General features: G+C 48.5%; 1 protein-coding gene across 22 annotated transcripts in view; it reads left to right on the top strand.

The window, feature by feature from the left end:
- The window catches only part of ST3GAL1 (ST3 beta-galactoside alpha-2,3-sialyltransferase 1), a 109,579-nt gene that overhangs the window by 45,151 nt on the left and 46,706 nt on the right, over window positions 1-17,722 (top strand). For 9 of the 22 annotated variants that reach the window (XM_078352428.1, XM_054246632.2, XM_054246633.2 and 6 more), the window contains exon 3: window positions 16,134-16,272. The exons of the other annotated variants lie outside the window; for them this stretch is intronic. The gene's annotated coding sequence lies outside the window, so the exon portion shown is untranslated. The remainder of the gene's footprint in view (window positions 1-16,133; window positions 16,273-17,722) is intronic. 22 annotated transcript variants of the gene reach the window in all.

Below are 17,722 nucleotides of genomic sequence, written 5' to 3' on the forward strand. Positions count from 1 at the left end.
TACACTGGCGTACAGTTCTCCAGTGCCTAGGACAAGCCAAGTGCTATTCTAAGGGTTGCACACACATGATCTCATTTGGTCATCACGACAACCCATGTGGTGGATATTACTGTTATCCTCATTTTACACAGGGTAAACTGAGTCACAGATATGCGACTTGCCTGAGGTCACACCGTAGTTTCTGGCAGAGTTGGGATTTGAACCTGGCAGTCTGATGCCAGGGTCCTGGCTCATACCCATCATTCTAAGCTCACATGCAGCGTAAAGGATTCAGACCTGCAGGGACAAAGAGTGGACACTTTCCTTCCCACCACCTGGACCCCTTTTCTCCTGAGGCTGACACTGTTGCATAGAGAACTAAAGTAACTTGCCCAAGACCATGTGACATCAGTAGAGGCAGGATTTGAAGCTGAGTGATTCAATTTCCAGGTCAGTGCTTTCTCCTTAAGCCCAAGCCCCTCTTTTGGCTTGGCACCTATAGGCAAACAGAGACAAAGTCTCTCCCCTCTTTCTCTCTGCCTCCCCTCCCCTCTGAGTAGAACCTCTCATCTTATCCTTTTTTAAGGAGCAGCCCCTTCACAAAGAAGTGACAGTATAAACTTGCACAAACTTAACCTTAGTTAGCATGGATGGGTGCCCTGGGCCTGGAATCAGCTAGATCAGGGATCAGGCGGGCTTGGGCAAGTCTACTCACCTCTCTGACCCTCTGTTTTCTTGTCTGGTGCCTAGGGGTACAAAGCCTGACTTGGCTGAGTTGTTCTGAGAGCTGAATACAGTGATGTCTCAGTGTCTGCCTATCACAGAGCCCTTGACCTTCAGCAAATGTGGTTTCCTGTCCTGCTTCCTCATCTCTCCCCACAGCTCCCTCACCCACTCTGCCCCAGGAACAACAGTGCATCCCACCCACTGTACTCAGCTGGAAAACTTCATCCAGTGACCTCCCTTCTAAGCAACCACTCTAGCGTCACCTTGTGCAACATTCTTGGTCCATCCAGGAAGCCACACCAGGCTATTTCTACCCCAGGCACTGCGGCAGCTCACTTTTTTCTTCTTGCCCTGTAATTGCAGGGTTTTACAGTGGTTTCTCTGTTGCCTGAAAGTCCCAGAATTTCCTTTGTTTCTCTCTGACACATAATTGTATCTCAGGAACCCCGCAAGCCATTAGGTCCCTGACCCTCAGTGGATGCCTTTTGCTATGGAGACAGATGTCTAGATCAAAAGAAAGATGCTAGCTGGTTGGAGCCAACTATTTGATTAGAAAAAACCTTTCATGAGGACTGTACATGGATTTTGTGGCTCTGGATGGTTGGAGAGACTTGGGAGTCTTCATGAACTTTTCAACCTCTCCTCTTTTTGATGTAGAATTCGCTGCAGGAGCCCAGGTCTCAGACTCTGGCTGCAGAATGAGTATGGTAGAATGACAGAAGAGAGTGGGGCCTCTTGGATCCAGGAGACACAGGGATGGGTAGAGTTGTTATGTTTGCAAAGGTGGGCATCCTTAATTCCTGAGCTTGTCTGAATGCAGGCTGCCTGGAGCCTGACCCAACTTTCCTAATTTGTGGCTACCTTTGTGAGCTGAAAGAATTGTCAGTGATGGCAGTGATGGCCTGTCTGGAGCAGCTGCCCTGGGAATGCCAGCTGTATCAAGGGAGGCATAGCTAGGACTGCACGCTCCACAGAGCTGGCAGAGGCCAGGAACAGGTGGAAGCCTCACCTTCTACCAAGTTGACAGGGCAGGAGCCCTGAGCCCCTGGGCATAGCTGCCCCTAGACAGGAGCCCTGAGCCCCTGGGCACAGCTCTGGAGCCAGATATCCCTGTGCTCTTGGGGGCCCAGGAAGTCCCCCTGTCATGCAGGCTTTTAAGTGCCTGCTCCTGCTCCCTGGCCTCTCCCCACTCCCAGTGCCCACTCTGATTTTGGAACAAAGTTGAAGCTGAGCCCAGGTGCTGTTGCAACCCAGCTGGGTATGCATGCACTCTGGGTGGGGCTGACATGCCAGACCCCTGCTGCCTCAGCCCCCTCCAGACTTTGGGCACAGGAGGGAATCCAAGAGGGGACTGAGGGCAGCTCGGTGTGGGCCTGCAGGTGCTCCTCAGCACACAAACAACCTGGGTGCCGTGGATGGCATGTTGATGGTGGCAGGAGGAAGACAGGCTCCTGGGTGGAAAGAGGCAGGTCCCAGGTGAAACACCACCTTCAAGCCAGGGACAGCCTAAAGCCTATGGCCAGGCTGCCAGTTCTAGGTGGAGTCTGTGTCCTAGAGTAAGAACTTAGGGTGCTTATCCAAGCCCAGTCACGGTCACCCATGGACCAATCAGCATGCACTTCTCCCCTTCTGAGCCCATAAAATCCCTGGACTCTGTCTGACACACAGACGTCGAGACTACCAGCTGTGAGAAGGAGCTACCCACTCTGGGTCTTCTCAGATGTTTGGGATGACCTGACTGCAGAAAGGAGCTACCCACTATGTGTCTCCTGGTGAGAGCTAGACATTCATTGGGACAACCTGCCTGTAGAAAGGAGCTACTCACTGCAGGTCAACTGAAAGCTATTCTGTCACTCAGTGAGGCTGCTCTCCACCTTGCTCACCCTCCAGCTATCCATGTAACTCATTCTTCCTGTACATGGGACAAGAACTCAGGACCCACCGAATGGTGGGACTGAAAGGGCTATAACACATACAGGGCTGAAACATGCCCTCCTTCCCCCGCTCATCACATTGCAGATGAGGAGAAGGAGAGAAGAGCTGTGGCCCTTTGGGGAGTCCAGACTTAGGGGTTCCTCAGGCCAGGGCTATGACACCCTCTCTGGGGCTCTGCAGTTTCTGGTGTCTCCAAGCTTTCAGGTGCCACCATATTTCCCAAGAACCTGTGTTACTTAGGAATGTGGCAGCTGTCTTGCTTCCTCATCCAGACATGGGTCCAGACACAGGTGCCTGCAGCAGAAGCTGTGTGTGGTACATCTGGTCCAGCCAGAGCCTCACATGGTGCTGGCACCTTTGCCAGTGCCTGGAGCTGCCCGTCCCACCACAGCAACCAGCATGCCTGGCTATGAGCAGTGGCCAGACCCTGCACTTAGTCACCCACACACCCCTTGCTGCTCTGCACCTGGCCCAAACTGAGTACAACCTACTGGGTCGAATGGGTGTAATGAGCCCAGCAGGCATGAGCAATACTCAGGCAGAAGGCTCTGCTGGCCACAGAGGTTTCTGGGTGGCAAAGCAACAGCCCAAGGATCCTGTGACATCAGGATCTGCTCACCTGCAAACTACTGGTCTCACCTGGAGTTGTAGTGTTGCCCAGTGGTCGAGAGCTCTGTCTCTGGGGAACAATGCCTGGGTTTGTGTCCTGGCTCGACCACCTTCTAGCTGGGAGACTTGGACAAGTTGTTAACCTCTTTGTGTTTTGCATTTTCATCTGGAATTGGAGTAATAATAGCTCATTCAGTCTTCATTAAAAGCTTAATAGGTAGGTTTTTAAATTATTGTTCCAGGCTTTGCTTGAGCTGAGAGGGCCAGCCAGTCAATGTATAGAAGCAATTGAGCTGAGAGAGTGTATTGGTCAGTTGTTGCTGTGTAACAAAACCATGAAATGGCATAAGAGCATTCATTTAGATTTCATGGGTCCGTGGGTCTCATGTGATGGTTCTGACTTAGTCTTTGAGTTGAGTTGGCCCTGGCTGAAGGGTCATAGGTTGCCTAAAGCATGTTTTTCTCATAATGGAGGTCAGAAGTGCCCCAAAGGATAGGTATGCAAAGCTCTCATGACTGTGGATCCAAACTGGCATCGTGGCACTTCTTCCCACATTCCATTGGCTAAAGCATGTCACAACAGCCAGAGGGTGAAAAAATACACTTCCACTTCTAAGAGACAAGGGCCAGGGTTAGGGTACCCTAGCCTCATCTCCTGTGGCTCCCATACCCAGCCTTCTGCCAGTCCACTTGTACTTGTTCTCCAGTAAGCAGCTCAGCAGACATTTCTCAAGTGGTCATAAATCTGGTACCTGGGAATGGTGCTGACCTCTTGCAGGCCTCCAAGGAGGTCCTGAGAATCCCATGAGAGTTTACTTTGCTTTGTCACAGAGCAGGACAAGTGACCATTCCACCTGCAATGAGGCCCTTCTAAATGCTCTGTAGGAACTCCTGATGCGTCCTTGCAGTGCCCCTTTGAAGTAGCTGCCAGTTTAAGCATCACCATCTTCGATTTACAGAGGAGGAAATAAAGACACAGAGAGATTGAATGACTTGTCTGAGAGTGCTCAGCAAAGAGTGGGCACAGCCAGATTGAGGCTCAGGTGGCTTGGCTGTGGAATCCCTGTACTGCTTCTGGGGGTGGAAGAAGCAACAGCTGCACACCTCTGTGATTTCTGCTAAGACAGAGGCATGCATGGGGGTGTGGTAGTGTCTGTTTGTGAATGGGGACCTGGACCCTCCAGTCTCCCATGTGCTCTGTGGTGTTTGGGAGACTCAGCAACCCCCACGGAAGAGTTAGGACCCACTTCCCCTGCTCCCCGAAGCCATGCAGTTCCCCTCTCAGTAGAGCAGAAGGGAGAGGCCAACAGAGCACAGCCCCATGTGTTTGAAATTAGAAGTGAATCGAGCACAGTTGTCCAGAAACTCCATGAAGTTTGGAAACGCTGTGCTGAATGTTTCCCCCAGCAAAGCTGTCTCTCCTCGAGAGATTTCATTTCTGTTTCTTCCTCCCAGTGCTCATTTTCCTAGTACCTTCTCTGTCCTGGGCTCTGGGGACAGAGACCATGAGACGAGCCCCTTCCCTTGCCTGGAGAGGGTGGTGGGGGCACACCAGGAGACCAGAGAGGGATTGTGCTCCAGGGAGGACAGTGGTGACAAAATAACAACAGTAGCCAGTGTGTCTATTTGGTGTGTGCTTATGGGGTGCCACATGCTTAACACTTTGCCCCTTAGCCTAGTGTTACGTTTGTCTTCAGTTTTTGGATGAAACCCAGGCTCCCAGGGGTTAAGTAGTGAGACCCTGTGGCCACTGGGTGACTCTACTGGATATGAACGTAGGCTTTTCTGTGCGAGCACCGCAGCCTCCTGGACCAGCTGGGGTACAAGGTAAGGTACTCCGAGAGTCAGATCAGAAGACTTGAGGTCTCACTTGCTGCTTTGCCCCACACAGGTTGTGTGGCCTTAAGCAAGTCAGTTGACCTCTCTGAGCCTCAGACCTTCAGCTATGACTTGGAATTGCAACACATTCCCAGAGGACTAGAGGTCAAACCACACTGTGCCTGTGAAGGGGGTTTGAAGTAAAGTAGGGAACTTTCTGTGCCTGAGGAGCCTCAGCATCTAGGGGCAGTGTCCTCAGCCCCCATTCCAGGGACACCATTTGTAACTTTTTTTTAGATTTTTAAAAAATGTGGCTGGGTCTGCGTTTTTCTATATCCTCTGACCTTCCCTTCCTGCTAGTTTTCTATATTGTTTCCTATTTTTTCTCTGCTTTGGGCATATGCTTCTAGAAATAAAATTTAAAATCGTAGATGGCTCTCCCATTCTATACAGCTCTTGGGAGTGCTCGGGTCAAAGACTTCTGGGAGATTTTCCACCCAGAGTTGGGGTTGCTGGAGAAGAGTGTAAAGGCACCACCGTTTTTTTGTTTTTGTTTTTGTTTTTGAGTTGCAGTCTTGCTCTGTTGCCCATGCTGAAGTGCAATGGCACCATCTCAGCTCAGTGCAACCTCCACCTCCCAGGTTCAAGCAATTATCTTCCTCAGCCTCCTGAGTAGCTGGGGTTACAGGCGCCTGCCACCGTGCCCAGCTAATTTTTGTATTTTTAATAGAATGGGGGTTCACCATCTTGGTCAGACTGGTCTTGAATTCCTGGTCTCGTGATCCACCTGCCGCGGCCTCCCAAAGTACTGGGATTTCAGGCGTGAGCTACCGCGCCCGGCTGGCACCACCGTTTTTAAGGGTTGTTTTTGTTTGGAAGTTTCACGTTAGAATAGAAAAGTAGCCGATGACCACTGAAACAACTTCTGAACACAGAGAAAAGTATAAAGGCAAAAACAAAACCAGCAAAACCCGCAGAAACCACCTCTCCCAGAAAGTACCTTTCTTAGTAGTTTATAGTGTTTTGTTTCATGGTATTTTCGTTCCTCTAGGTTAAAATATACTAAAATTGGAATTATGATTCTGAAATCCTTTTGTGTACTTTTTTCCCAATTTAACAGTGCAGCAGATATTCCTCCATGTTATTTAAAATTCTTCTTGAGCATTATTGATGGTTGAGAAATTGCTGTCCTGTAACAGATATTTGAACATATCATGACTATTTAATGATTTCCTTAATGTGGAGCATGCAGGAGGAGCTCTCTAACATTTTGCTATTAAAAATAACATGATAGGCTGGGCACGGTGGCTTGTGCCTATAATCCCAGCATTTTGGAAAACTGAGGCGGGAGGATCACCTGACGTCAGGAGTTTGAGACCAGCATGGCCAACATGGCAAAACCTCGTCCCTACTAACAATAAAAAATTAGCTGGATGTGGTGATGCACACTTGTAATCCCAGCTACTTAGGAGGCTGAGGCATGAGAGTTGCTTGAAACTTGGAGGCGGAGGTTGCAGTGAGCTGGGATTGTGCCATTGCACTCCATCCTGGGCAGCACAGTGAGACTTTGTCTCAAAAAAAAAAAAAACACACACACACAAAAAGAACATTATAAACATCTTTGAGCACAGAACTGCATATCTGCACATTGAGCCATTTCCTAGAATAGATTCCTAAAAGGGGAATTATGTATGAGGTAGAAACAGAGAGCACTTTTTGAGGCTTTTGATGCCTCCAGCGAGTGTCCTTTTGTTCTAGACTGGAAGCTGTGGTAGGGTGGGCTGTCAGGGACCCTGCTTCCCTTCAGGGGGCTCATGTTTCTGCTGAACAGGAATCCAAACCCATGAACTCCCAATTCAGAAAAGGTTCTAGGTGGGCCCATACCCAACATCTTTTCTTGGTGACTTGTGGGATGCAACAGGAGTCCCGATTATCTAAATTGTTTCACTTGAAACTGGGACAAATAGGAGCATTTTGAAGGCAGAAGTGTCAAGATGCAGAAACATCTGTGGTGCCAGAAGAGGGGGCTGCCTCCAGCAAGATGGAATTTGCCATGGAATATACACCAAGCAGCGTGTGGGCAGGTGCTGTGTACACCACGCCCCACTGCATGCTGTCCCGGCTCCAGCCCCTCTTCTGCGTTCTTCCCTATAGGCTGATCCCTATACACTCATTTCTTCACATAGTCTCTGTCTCCTCTAGAATTTCAGCTCCCTTCATCCGTTTTGTTCCCTGCTGTAGGCTTAGCCCCCCAGAACATTACCTGGCTCATTGCAGCTGCTCAGTAACATGCGCGGGCTGAAAGAATGATGAGTGGGGAAGATTGTAAAGCCTTGCTCAGAGGTCCCAGATATGATGCTTGGAAGTAACTATACTTACCCGCATTCCTTTACTGGGTTCTTTTTGTTTATTTTATTTTGTTTTTGAGACACAGTGTCACTCTTTCGCCTAGGCTGGAGTGCACTGGTATGATCTCAGCTCCCTGCAGCCTCTGCCTCCCAGGTTCAAGCAATTCTCATGCCTCAGCCTCCCGAGTAGCTGGGACTATAGGCAAGTGCCACTGTGGCCCGCTAATTTTTGTATTTATTTATTTTTAGTATAGATGGGGTTTCACTATGTTGGTCAGGCTGGTTTCGAACTCCTGACCTCAAGTCATCCACCCACCTTGGCCTCCCAAACTGCTGGTGTTACAGGCGTGAGCTCCTGAACCTGGCCTCCTTCACTGAGTTGTTAATGTGTGCCTGGCATGTATCTCTTGGACTCCTCCTAGGTAATTCTGTTATGGATAAGGTGACTGCTGTCATCCCATTTATTTCCTAACTCCTGCCGGCTTGACATTGTAATAGAACATTTCCCCTACGCTATTTTAAATTCTTTGTGAAACATAATTTTTCTTCCTTTAACATACATAAGAGCCTTCTAGAATTTGCTCAATAGCTTGCGTAGCTCTGTTATTTGCCCAGGAATGGGACTGCTGGGGCCTAGGGTGTGCCTGTGTGTAACTTGCCCCTGTACGGCCAGGGGCACCTAGTGTGGCTGATGAGTCCACACTATCACTGGCAGGGCACGAGGTCCCATGTCTGCACATGCCTGCCAACACCTGGCATCACAGTGCCTTCTTGGCATCACAGTGCCTCCTAATTTTTGCCAGGCTAATAGGTGCCAAGGATGTCTCATTCTGTTTTTCATTTGCATTTCTGATTTCTAATGAGGCCCTAGACCTCCATGCCTGCCCTGCCTGCCCTCAGCCAGGCCCCTCCGTCCTGCCTTTCCCTGCCCCACCCTGACCTCCGTGTCTCTTCTGCTTACCCTTCAGAATTTAACATAGACAGACATTTACACATCCGAGAGGCTCTAGTCTCAGGCCTCCTCTCTTCCTTCCATGGGCTGCCCTTGTAGAATAGCAGGCTGAGGTCATGGTTACAAATTCTCCTCCAGAGTCTTGCACTGCTGGGATCAGAGTCCGCTCCAGCACCTACAGGCTGTGTGGCCTTAACCAAGGGCCTTAACCTCTCTGAGCCTCAGCTCCTTACTTGCAAGCTGCAGATTTAAAATAGCACTTCCAGGAAGACTTTTCTTAAGAATTAGGTGGGATAATTTATTCAAAGTGTTTGGTGCATAGTACGGCTGAGCAAATGGTAGTTTTCCGGTTTTAGAGTTCTTGCAGTCCTTCCTTGTCACTGTTTACCTGACCAGCCACCAAGCCTAGAAGGCCTCCTGGATGGGGCTGTGCTTGCTGCATCTGTTTATTCCCAGCCTCCAGCAGTACTGAGCAAACCTGAAGTCATTGACCAATTGGTATGTGTCAGTCTCACTGGAGGAGATTCAAGCGTCAAATGAGGGGTTGGTCCAGATGCCCTTTTAAAAGCCTTTTCCAACCCTGAAATTTTCTGATCAGGAAATTACCAAGGGAAAAAGTTCTCCTTGCATGGCCCTTTCTAGGGTTCCTAAGTGGGGCCTTTATTACACGTAGCAGGTAATTACAGGAGGCTGCAGCCACTGCAGAGCGCTTCACACGGCTGGTGGCTGCTTGGTGCATTTTGGAGGCTGTCGTCTTTGTCCTGACTGGGGCACTGGAATCCTGGCAGAGGCAGGGCCTCTCCCTTAGCAGGGCAGTGGAAGGCAGCCCTGTAGGACCCAGCCTCAAGCTGGTCAGTCCTGCACTGACTGCCCCAGGGGATGGCAGGCAGCATCTGGTGGCATGTGAATATCAGACAAGTCATGGACAGTAGGAGCAGAGGAAACTGCTGGAACACTTAGCCCAGGATTCAGTTTCATATATCCCCAGGGCCATATGGGTAACACAAATGGGTTGAAACATCTGGGCAAGACAGTAGAGAGCAGTGGGGTCTGCAGTGAATTGTAAAACTGACCAGGTGCCAAGCAAAGGGGAAGGCTGCCGCTCAGCCCCTGTATGGCCAGGGGTGCCTAGTGTGGCTGACGATGTGAGCCCAGGGTTCCTGGATCTTCCCCCTACTTTTCTAAAGGTAGTCAGAGCTGTAGAGTTTTATGTAAGACTTTCTGATTATTGTAGCTAATTCAAAGTTTGGTCTTACTCTCTAGTGCAGACCAAAAAATGTCTGTGGGCAACTGTTTTCATACCTCTGATTTAGCCCAATAGTTGACAGGTTGGGAAACTGAGGCTCAGCACTTAAGGACTTTCCAGAAGTCCTCAGGGAGTTAGTGACCAACATAAAGTACACAAGTCTGGGCTGGGCATGGTAGCTCAGGCTGTAATCCCAGCATTTTGGGAGGCTGAAGTGGGCAGATCACTTGAGGTCAGGAGTTCGAGACCAACCTGGCCAACATGGTGAAACCCCATCTTTACTAAAAATACAAAATTAGCCTAGTGGGTTGGCACGCACCTGTAGTCCCAGCTATTTGGGAGGCTGTGGCAGGAGAATCGCTTGAACCCTTGAGGTGGAGGTTGCAGTGAGCTGAGATTGCACCACTGCAGTCTGGGCAATAGAGCAAGACTCCATCTCAAAAAAAAGTGCACAGTCTGAGTGTGTTGCCCACCAGCTTGGTGAGCTCTCCCCCAGCACCTTTATTCAAGGCAGGAACTAAAGTTTAGGGGAATAAAGGGACTTGCTCAAGGTCACACAGCTTGAAACAGCAGAATCCAGGGAAGGGCTGGGGTTGCTGACCCTCATCCATGGGACTGTCCAGCCACTGTGTTACTGAAAATGTACCCATCATGGTTTCAGTAAAGCCCTAACCAGGAACTTGGCACAGGGCAAATTCTGACCTGCCAACCAGAAGGAAAACAGCTCTCATGCCAGTGGGCAGGAAGCTGCCAAGGTGCTATTTCTGCGCAGGGAAAGTGGTTTGTATATTTGCTGAACTAACACGTTCACCCTGAAGGTGCAGAGAGCAACTCTGTCTCTTTCTGAAGGGTCCCTCCAGCTGGAACCCTGGAGTCTGATTTAAGGATGCTACTCTTGCCCTTGACCTGGTGTTCTTAGAGAGCCTGCCTATAAAATCTCATCATCAGTGAGTGATGTTGATTCTTCTTTGTGATCAGCCACTTGACTTAGGAAATGAACGTGGGCTTAGACGGCTATAAGCAGTCCTAGCTTGCAGGATTTTAGCTGTGACACTGGGCTAGCCACTTTTATAATTACTGCCCTGCCAGCCTCCCAGAGCTACTCTGAAACTCTGGTTGAATGGATGGATCTAAATTGCCAAGAACACAGCTAGAGAAATGTAAACAGGTTTGGGCCTTATATTCCTCCTCCCTGAAGGAGGACACTTGAGTTGGAACAGGAATGATAGGAGAGAGCCAGAAAATTCAGCAGGTGCAAAGGCCCTGGGGCAGAAATGAGCTTGGAGATTCAAGAATGGATGGGGAGTGTATTAGTCCATTCTTGTGCTGCTGTAAAGGATTTGCCTGAATCTGAGTAATTTATAAATAAACGAGGTTTATTTCGCTCACAGTTCTGCAGGCTCTACAAAAAGCATGGCACTGGCATCTGCTCTTTGTGAGGACCTTAGGAGGCTTCAAGTTGTGGCAGAAGAAGAAGGGGAGCTGGCATGCCCCTTGGAGAGAGAGGGAGCAAGAGAGAGGGGAGAGTGCTTATAATAAATATAGGTCATATTATACCTTCGAGGCATAGCAGGGAGGAGAAATGGCCTATTACCCCCATTAAAGACATGATAAGGCCCGGCACGGTGGCTCATGCCTAGAATCCTGGCACTTTGGGAGGCTGAGGCAGGTGGATCATCTGAGGTCAGGGGTTCAAGACGAGCCTGGAGGGCTTAGTAGAAACCCCGTCTTTACTAAAAGTACAGAAATTAGCCGGGTATTGTGGTGGGTGCCTGTAGTCCCAGCTGCTTGGTAGGCTGAGGCAGGAGAATTAATTAAACCTGAGGGGCAGGAGGCAGAGGTTGCAGTGAGCCGAGATCACACCACTGCACTCCAGCCTGGGCAACAGAGCAAGACACTGTCTTAAGAAAAAAAAAAGACATAATAAAAGCTAACGTAATATTTATATAAATAGATGGCATTTGGTAATTATGATTTATCATAATCAAATGAGTTGAAATCATTTGTTTTGGTTTAAACTAATTACCAATTCAATTCATTCTAACTCCTTTTGAAAGGCTCACTCATAGGCTAGGCCTGGGATTAAAATGATCATTAGAATGAGAGCTGTGCTAATTGTTAATTTTAGGTTGCTTGTCTAGAAAACTCATGGCAAGGGTAATAGTAGGAAGCCTTCTAGGTCAAAGAGGAGAAATGTAATAGCTACGAAAAACTTGATGGAAAAGGGGAGGCGGCCAGAGCCTATTGGGCTAAAACCGCATTCGGAGGAGCTCTTTTAACCATGAGAACCCTCCAGAACTAGTAGAATGAGAACTCAGTCATTGCCCCAAGGATTGTACCAAGCCATTCATGAGGGATTTGCTCCCATGACCCAGACGCCTCCCACAAGGCCCTGCCTCCAACACTGGGGATCACATTATAAGGTGAGATTTGGAAGGGACAGATATCCAAATGATATCTGGAGCTGACATGACTGAAAGAGAGTAAGGGAGAAGGCAGAAGGACAAAGCAGAGAGGGCCTCAGATCCTGCCAGTAGCAGGGCATGGGCCCGGGAGGCCGCCTGGGGCATGGTGTGGGAGGGTGCGCTCCTGCAAGATGTGGCAGTGAGGGCCACGTCCCTAGAGGCAGGCCTTTCCACTAAGCCCGGGACCACAACAGGAGAGCAGAGAGGTCCAGCAAATGAAGAAGCTGGCAGAGGGTGGGGGAGTTGGATCACCCCAAAGACAGCCAGAAGGGAGGGGCAGGTCATCTGGGCTGTGGAATATGAGTAGGGTTTGTCTGGGCAGAGAGAGGGAGGTAGGCTCCCCAGAGGGCTTGACACTAGCCAGGATGTGCAGGGAGCAATATGGAAATGTACAGTATTGCTTCCCTCCCGCCTTGGAAGCTGTGGGTGCCCCACAGGATTGAATTGAAGACCTAGAACCCTGGACAGGAAAGGCCAGGGACCCAGGAGACTCGAGGGTCTCAACAGGCAGACCCATGCCATGTCTGGATTCCAACCTTCTCCACCTAGTGCCACGGGATGGCAGGATACCCCCTTCCATGTAGCCTTGCTTATTTGCTTGGAAGTCAAGCCCTAGGATGGAATCTCATTGCCCGAGAATGCAGGAGTACCAGGAGCTTCTAGGGAGCCCTTGCTTCCATTGTGGCAGGGCAACCTGTGCATTTACCATCCCACAAAGAGGGCATGCGGTGGAGTAGAGGTGTTCCCCGGAAAAGGACTGGTGGCTGTGAGATGGAGCACAGGATCCCGTGGGAGCAGGGCAACCCCAGCCCGCCCTTACCCTCGTGATTCCTGCCTGTTCCATTCTCTTCCACCGCATGGGAGGAGCTCCTGCCCCGGGTTCCTTGCTGAAGATATGACGGGGAGTAAATAGCTGTGACACTGGTCCACTCTGAGCTCCTGTAGGGATCCTAAAACCAGAATGAACAGTATCCACTACCCATGGCCAGGGAACTTGCTGTACTGTAAAGAACGAACTAGGGGTGGGGCACTGGTGTTAATCTTAGATCCCCAGGAGTAAGAAAGGATCTATCTTTGTCATCCGTGTTGCTCTGATTATTAGTGAAGTAGAATTGCTCTTTGTAGCCTGTTGGGCATGTGCATTCCTTCAATATTGATTTGCCTTTTATCTACTATTTAAAAAATTTGTATTGTGTCCATTTGTGATCACTTTGCAAGAGCTCTTTGTGTTTCTTACGGATATTAGCCAGGTGCCCAACATGAGCTGAATAGATGCTTCCTGGTTTGCCATTAATTTTGCACTGTCATTCAGGGCATTTAATCTCTTAGCACAGGGGTCAAAAACTTTTTCTTTTTCTTTTTCTTTTTTTTCTGAGATGGAGTCTTGCTCTATTGCCCAGGCTGGAGTGCAGTGGCATGATCTCAGATCACTGCAACCTCTGCCTCCCAGGTTCAAGAAATTCTCCTACTTTTGCCCTTCCAAGCAGCTGGGATTATACAGGTGTGAGCCACCATGCCTGGCTATTTTTTTCTTTTTTAACAGATAGGGTTTCACCATGTTGACCAGGCTGGTCTTGAACTCCTGACCTTGTGATCCACCCACCTCAACCTCCCAAAGTGCTCAGATTACAGGCATGAGACACCGCACCTGGCCAAAAACTTTTTCTAGAAGGAATCAGATAGTAAATATTTTAGGCTTTGAGAGCCATGCCATCTTGGTTCCATCTACCTGACTGTGCCATCATAGCATGAGAGCAGCCATGGACACTGTGTACACAGACATTCACATTTCTGATGTGTTCAGTCTTTTCTTCCATATAAATATGGCGGGGGGGGGCTTTCCACTCCAAAATTAAATAAAAGAAAAACAAAAAACTAGAGAAAAGGAAAAGTACTCAAAAGTGGTGTACGTCTAAGTCCCCGGCACTGATGAGCACTGACGGCAGATGTGCTGGCATCAACTTGGATCTCGGTAGGTTTTTAGTCCCCAGGAGAAGAGGCGAGAGTGGGCATTGCTGCAGGCAGGGGCAGAGTCACAACTCAAGGCTGAGGCATCCAGGCCTGGGAGAAACTCTTAATGGGCTGGAGTTGGGGGTGGCATTTCAGAGGAGTCTCCCTTTGTCCTGGGCTTCTCCTCTGATCTTTATTCTCTCCACTTTGGTGACTATGTTCTCAGAGGACACTGGGCCCGCTGCATCTTGAGAGATGTGTTCAGCCAACCACCTGGTCTTTGTCAGTCCCAGTGTTACCCCAAGTGAAGACACACCCCCGAAATTCCTTCCATGGAAGCATCAGGCCTCTTCCTCCCCTCCCCTCCAATCTGGACCCTCCCAGGGACTGGATTGTCAGGTCCGATCTTAAGGAATCGCATGGGAATTTTATACTTAGCTCCTTTACCCTTTTCTTTTAATGCTGTTTCAAAGATGTTCTTAAACCCACTGCTGTATTTAAGATATAATTTTTCTATCCTATAACTTTTAATGATAAACTCAAAAACCCAACTGGTTTTGCAAAGGGTTTTCTGAGTGTGAGAGGGTCAGATGGGAGTTCTCCCCCTCCCCTCCCCACCTTCAGCTTGTTGTTCTCATCACATACTGGAGAAACAGGCTTGGGCCTGGACCAACCCTGTGCAGACTCGCAGACACACAGCTGGCCATGGGAACTGGGACAGGCCCTTTGCCTTTCAATGGCCTCTGAGACGAGGGCATGTGTGATGGTTAATATTGAGTGTCAACTCAATTGGATTGAACTGTACAAAGTGTATGTCTTTGAGGGTGTTACCAAAGGAGATTTGCCTTTGAGTCAATGGAGTGGGAGAGGCAGAGCCATCATGAATCTGAGTGGGCACCATCTAAGCAGCTGCCAGCGAGGCTAGGATAAAGCAGGCAGAAGAACATGGAAGGACTAGACTGGTTGTCTTCCAGGCTCCATCTTTCTCTCATGCTGGATGCTTCCTGCCCTCGAACATTGGACTCCAAGTTCTTCAGCTTTTGGACTCTTGGACCTACACCAGGGCCTCTCGGGCCTTTAGCCACATGCTGAAGGCTGTGCTGTCAGCTTCTGTTCTTTTGAGGTTTTGGGTCTAGGACTGATCCACCACTGGTTTCTTTGCTCCTCAACTTGCAGGCGGCCTATGATGGGACTTTGCCTTGTGATGGTGTGAGTCAATTCTCCTTAATAAACTCCCCTTTAAATATGCATCTATCCTATTAGTCCTGGCCCTCTAGAGAACACAGTATGTGACTCGAAAGGTCTGTAGTGAAGCTGGAGTGAGGCGACTTAGGTAGTGTGTGTTGACGTGACATGCTGGCATCACTCCAGAGCCTGGTGACCTAGGTTGGGGTTACTGACTTTGCTGCCTACTAGCTATGTAACCTGGAACAAGTGACTTCACCTCTTTGTGCTTGCATAAATATGGGGTGATGATAAGGCACCTAATAATAGATTGTTTGGAAGATTGAATGGCTTCATCCATATTAAGTGTCTAAAAGAGTGCACATCTAAATAGTTAGGAAATGTTAGCTACTGTAGGCCAAGTGCCAGTCACATAGTAGGTGTTCAATAAATACAACAAGCCTTCTGTTATTAGATGTGCTGGAACAATTCTGTTATGCTAGTCTTTGCTACTTTTGCAAGGACTGCAGATGTAACACCTATCTGCCTCCCAGTAAGCACTGTTAATTAAAGCCCCCAAGCCCAGATAACCTTGCTTTTCTGTCCTTAGCAAGCTTTGGCTTGATAAGAATTTTCAAAATGTGTTTGTTGATCTTTTAAAACCCCTGAGATGAGTATTTACTGCCAAAATGTGCACATGTATCACAAGGATTTAATTCGGGCACTAGATAATGCTGGAGATTTAAAGAAGGAAAATGACGAGGTTTTCGTTTCTTTGCCCTCTATCTGCTATGGCTACAAGCACTTCTGTTTATCGTTTAAAATCCTATTTGAAAAGGTCACTGGTTATTTGCATGAATCATACAGTGTGAGGACTTAGAAAAAACGAGCCAAAGATTGGCTGCTGCAGATGCCTGCTTCATTCCCTGTCCTTCCCCGAGATGGAGTTTGTGCTGAGTCTCTGCTGTTCTCGGCTTGTGGTGGCTGCCGTGGGGTAGAGGAGGACCACTGGATCTGGGCACCTGATGCTGTCAGTCGTTATGAGAAGGCCAGATACTGCGCAGAGAATGCACGGAGTTCGTAAGTCCACTTGCAATTGGGCTGGTGCAACTAGAAGCAGTGCTTTAAATTTTATTCCATTTTAATTAATTAGCTAATTATTTTAATTAATTAGCTAACTTTGTGGCACTAATTAGTTAATGAGTACAACTGAAGAACTGAGTTTTAAATGGAAAATTTCGATCCACTTCCACGTTTTGCATTCCGTTTTTACAAAAGAGAAGACTGAGTGTCCAGATGCGTTAGCACTGGTTTAGAATTGCCCCGTGGACCCAGTGGACCTACTCTCTTCAGATAGGTGTGGACTCTCTCTGAAAGCTCACTCTGCCTGGGTTCCTCTCTAATGATGTGAGCGGTATTCTCTGAGCCTCCTGTAGCCCCTGTTTCGAATGATGTGAGGTGAAGGGGTGATGGTCTATTTATTGGCCTCATATCTCACAGGTGCCTGCACATTGTGCCCAGAGAAGCCCTTTGGGAAGTGGAGCTAGTGTTCAAAAGGCCACTCATTGGCTTATTCCTGAGGATTTATCTTCAGGTGTTGAAACTCTTTTCGAAAGAAAGACCTGACCTGGGAAGTCCACTGAGGACAGGTGTGTGGTGTAGTTTCCTAGGGACAGAGGCAAACCAGGAGAATTTTCTAGAGAGAAGTGTGAAGAGCCATTCTCCAGGGCAATTTTTTTTTTTTTGAGATGGAGTTTCATTCTTGTTGCCCAGGCTGGAGTGCCATGGAGCAATCTCAGCTCACTGCAACCTCTGCCTCCTGGGTTCAAGCGATTCTCCTGCCTCAGCCTCCCAAGTAGCTGGGATTACAGGTGCGTGCCACCAAGCCTGACTAATTTTTTATATTTTTAGGAGAGACAGTGTTTCACCATGTTGGCCAGGCTGGTCTCAAACTCCAGACATCAGGTGGTCCACCCACATCAGCCTCCCAAAGTGCTGAGATTACAGGCATGAGCCACTTCGCCTGGCCAGAACTTTCCCAGTGATGGAAATGTTTGTTATCTGTACCATCCAGTTCAGGCCGCTCATTGCATGAGGCTACTAAGCACCTGAAATTTGGCTTGTGCAACTCAGGAACTGTGCCTTAAATTTCATTCAATTTTAGTTAATTAGCTAATTATTTTAATGATTAGCTAATTTAGTTAGTAGCACTAATTAGTTAATTAATGAGTGCATCTGAGGAACTGCATTTTAAACTTTGATTTTAATTGGAAATAGTCACATGAGGCTAGTAACTGCAAAGAACTGTGACAAGCCTGAGATGTCTCACTACTTGCAGGCTGACAAATTAGCCTGCTGACAGAAGCTGGCAGAAGACAGGAGCTTCCTGGATCAGAGACAAGGGACTTCATTACTCAGCGCAGCAGGCAGCCAGCTTGAGTTTCATACTTGCATCATTTCTGCTTGCCTCCAAGTCCCATGGGATTCTCTGCAAAAGCATTTACCATTATCTGCACTGTTTTGTGTGATG

The sequence above is a fragment of the Callithrix jacchus genome, chromosome 16 (assembly GCF_049354715.1).
Source record: "Callithrix jacchus isolate 240 chromosome 16, calJac240_pri, whole genome shotgun sequence".
In the NCBI taxonomy this organism is placed as follows: domain Eukaryota; kingdom Metazoa; phylum Chordata; class Mammalia; order Primates; family Cebidae; genus Callithrix; species Callithrix jacchus.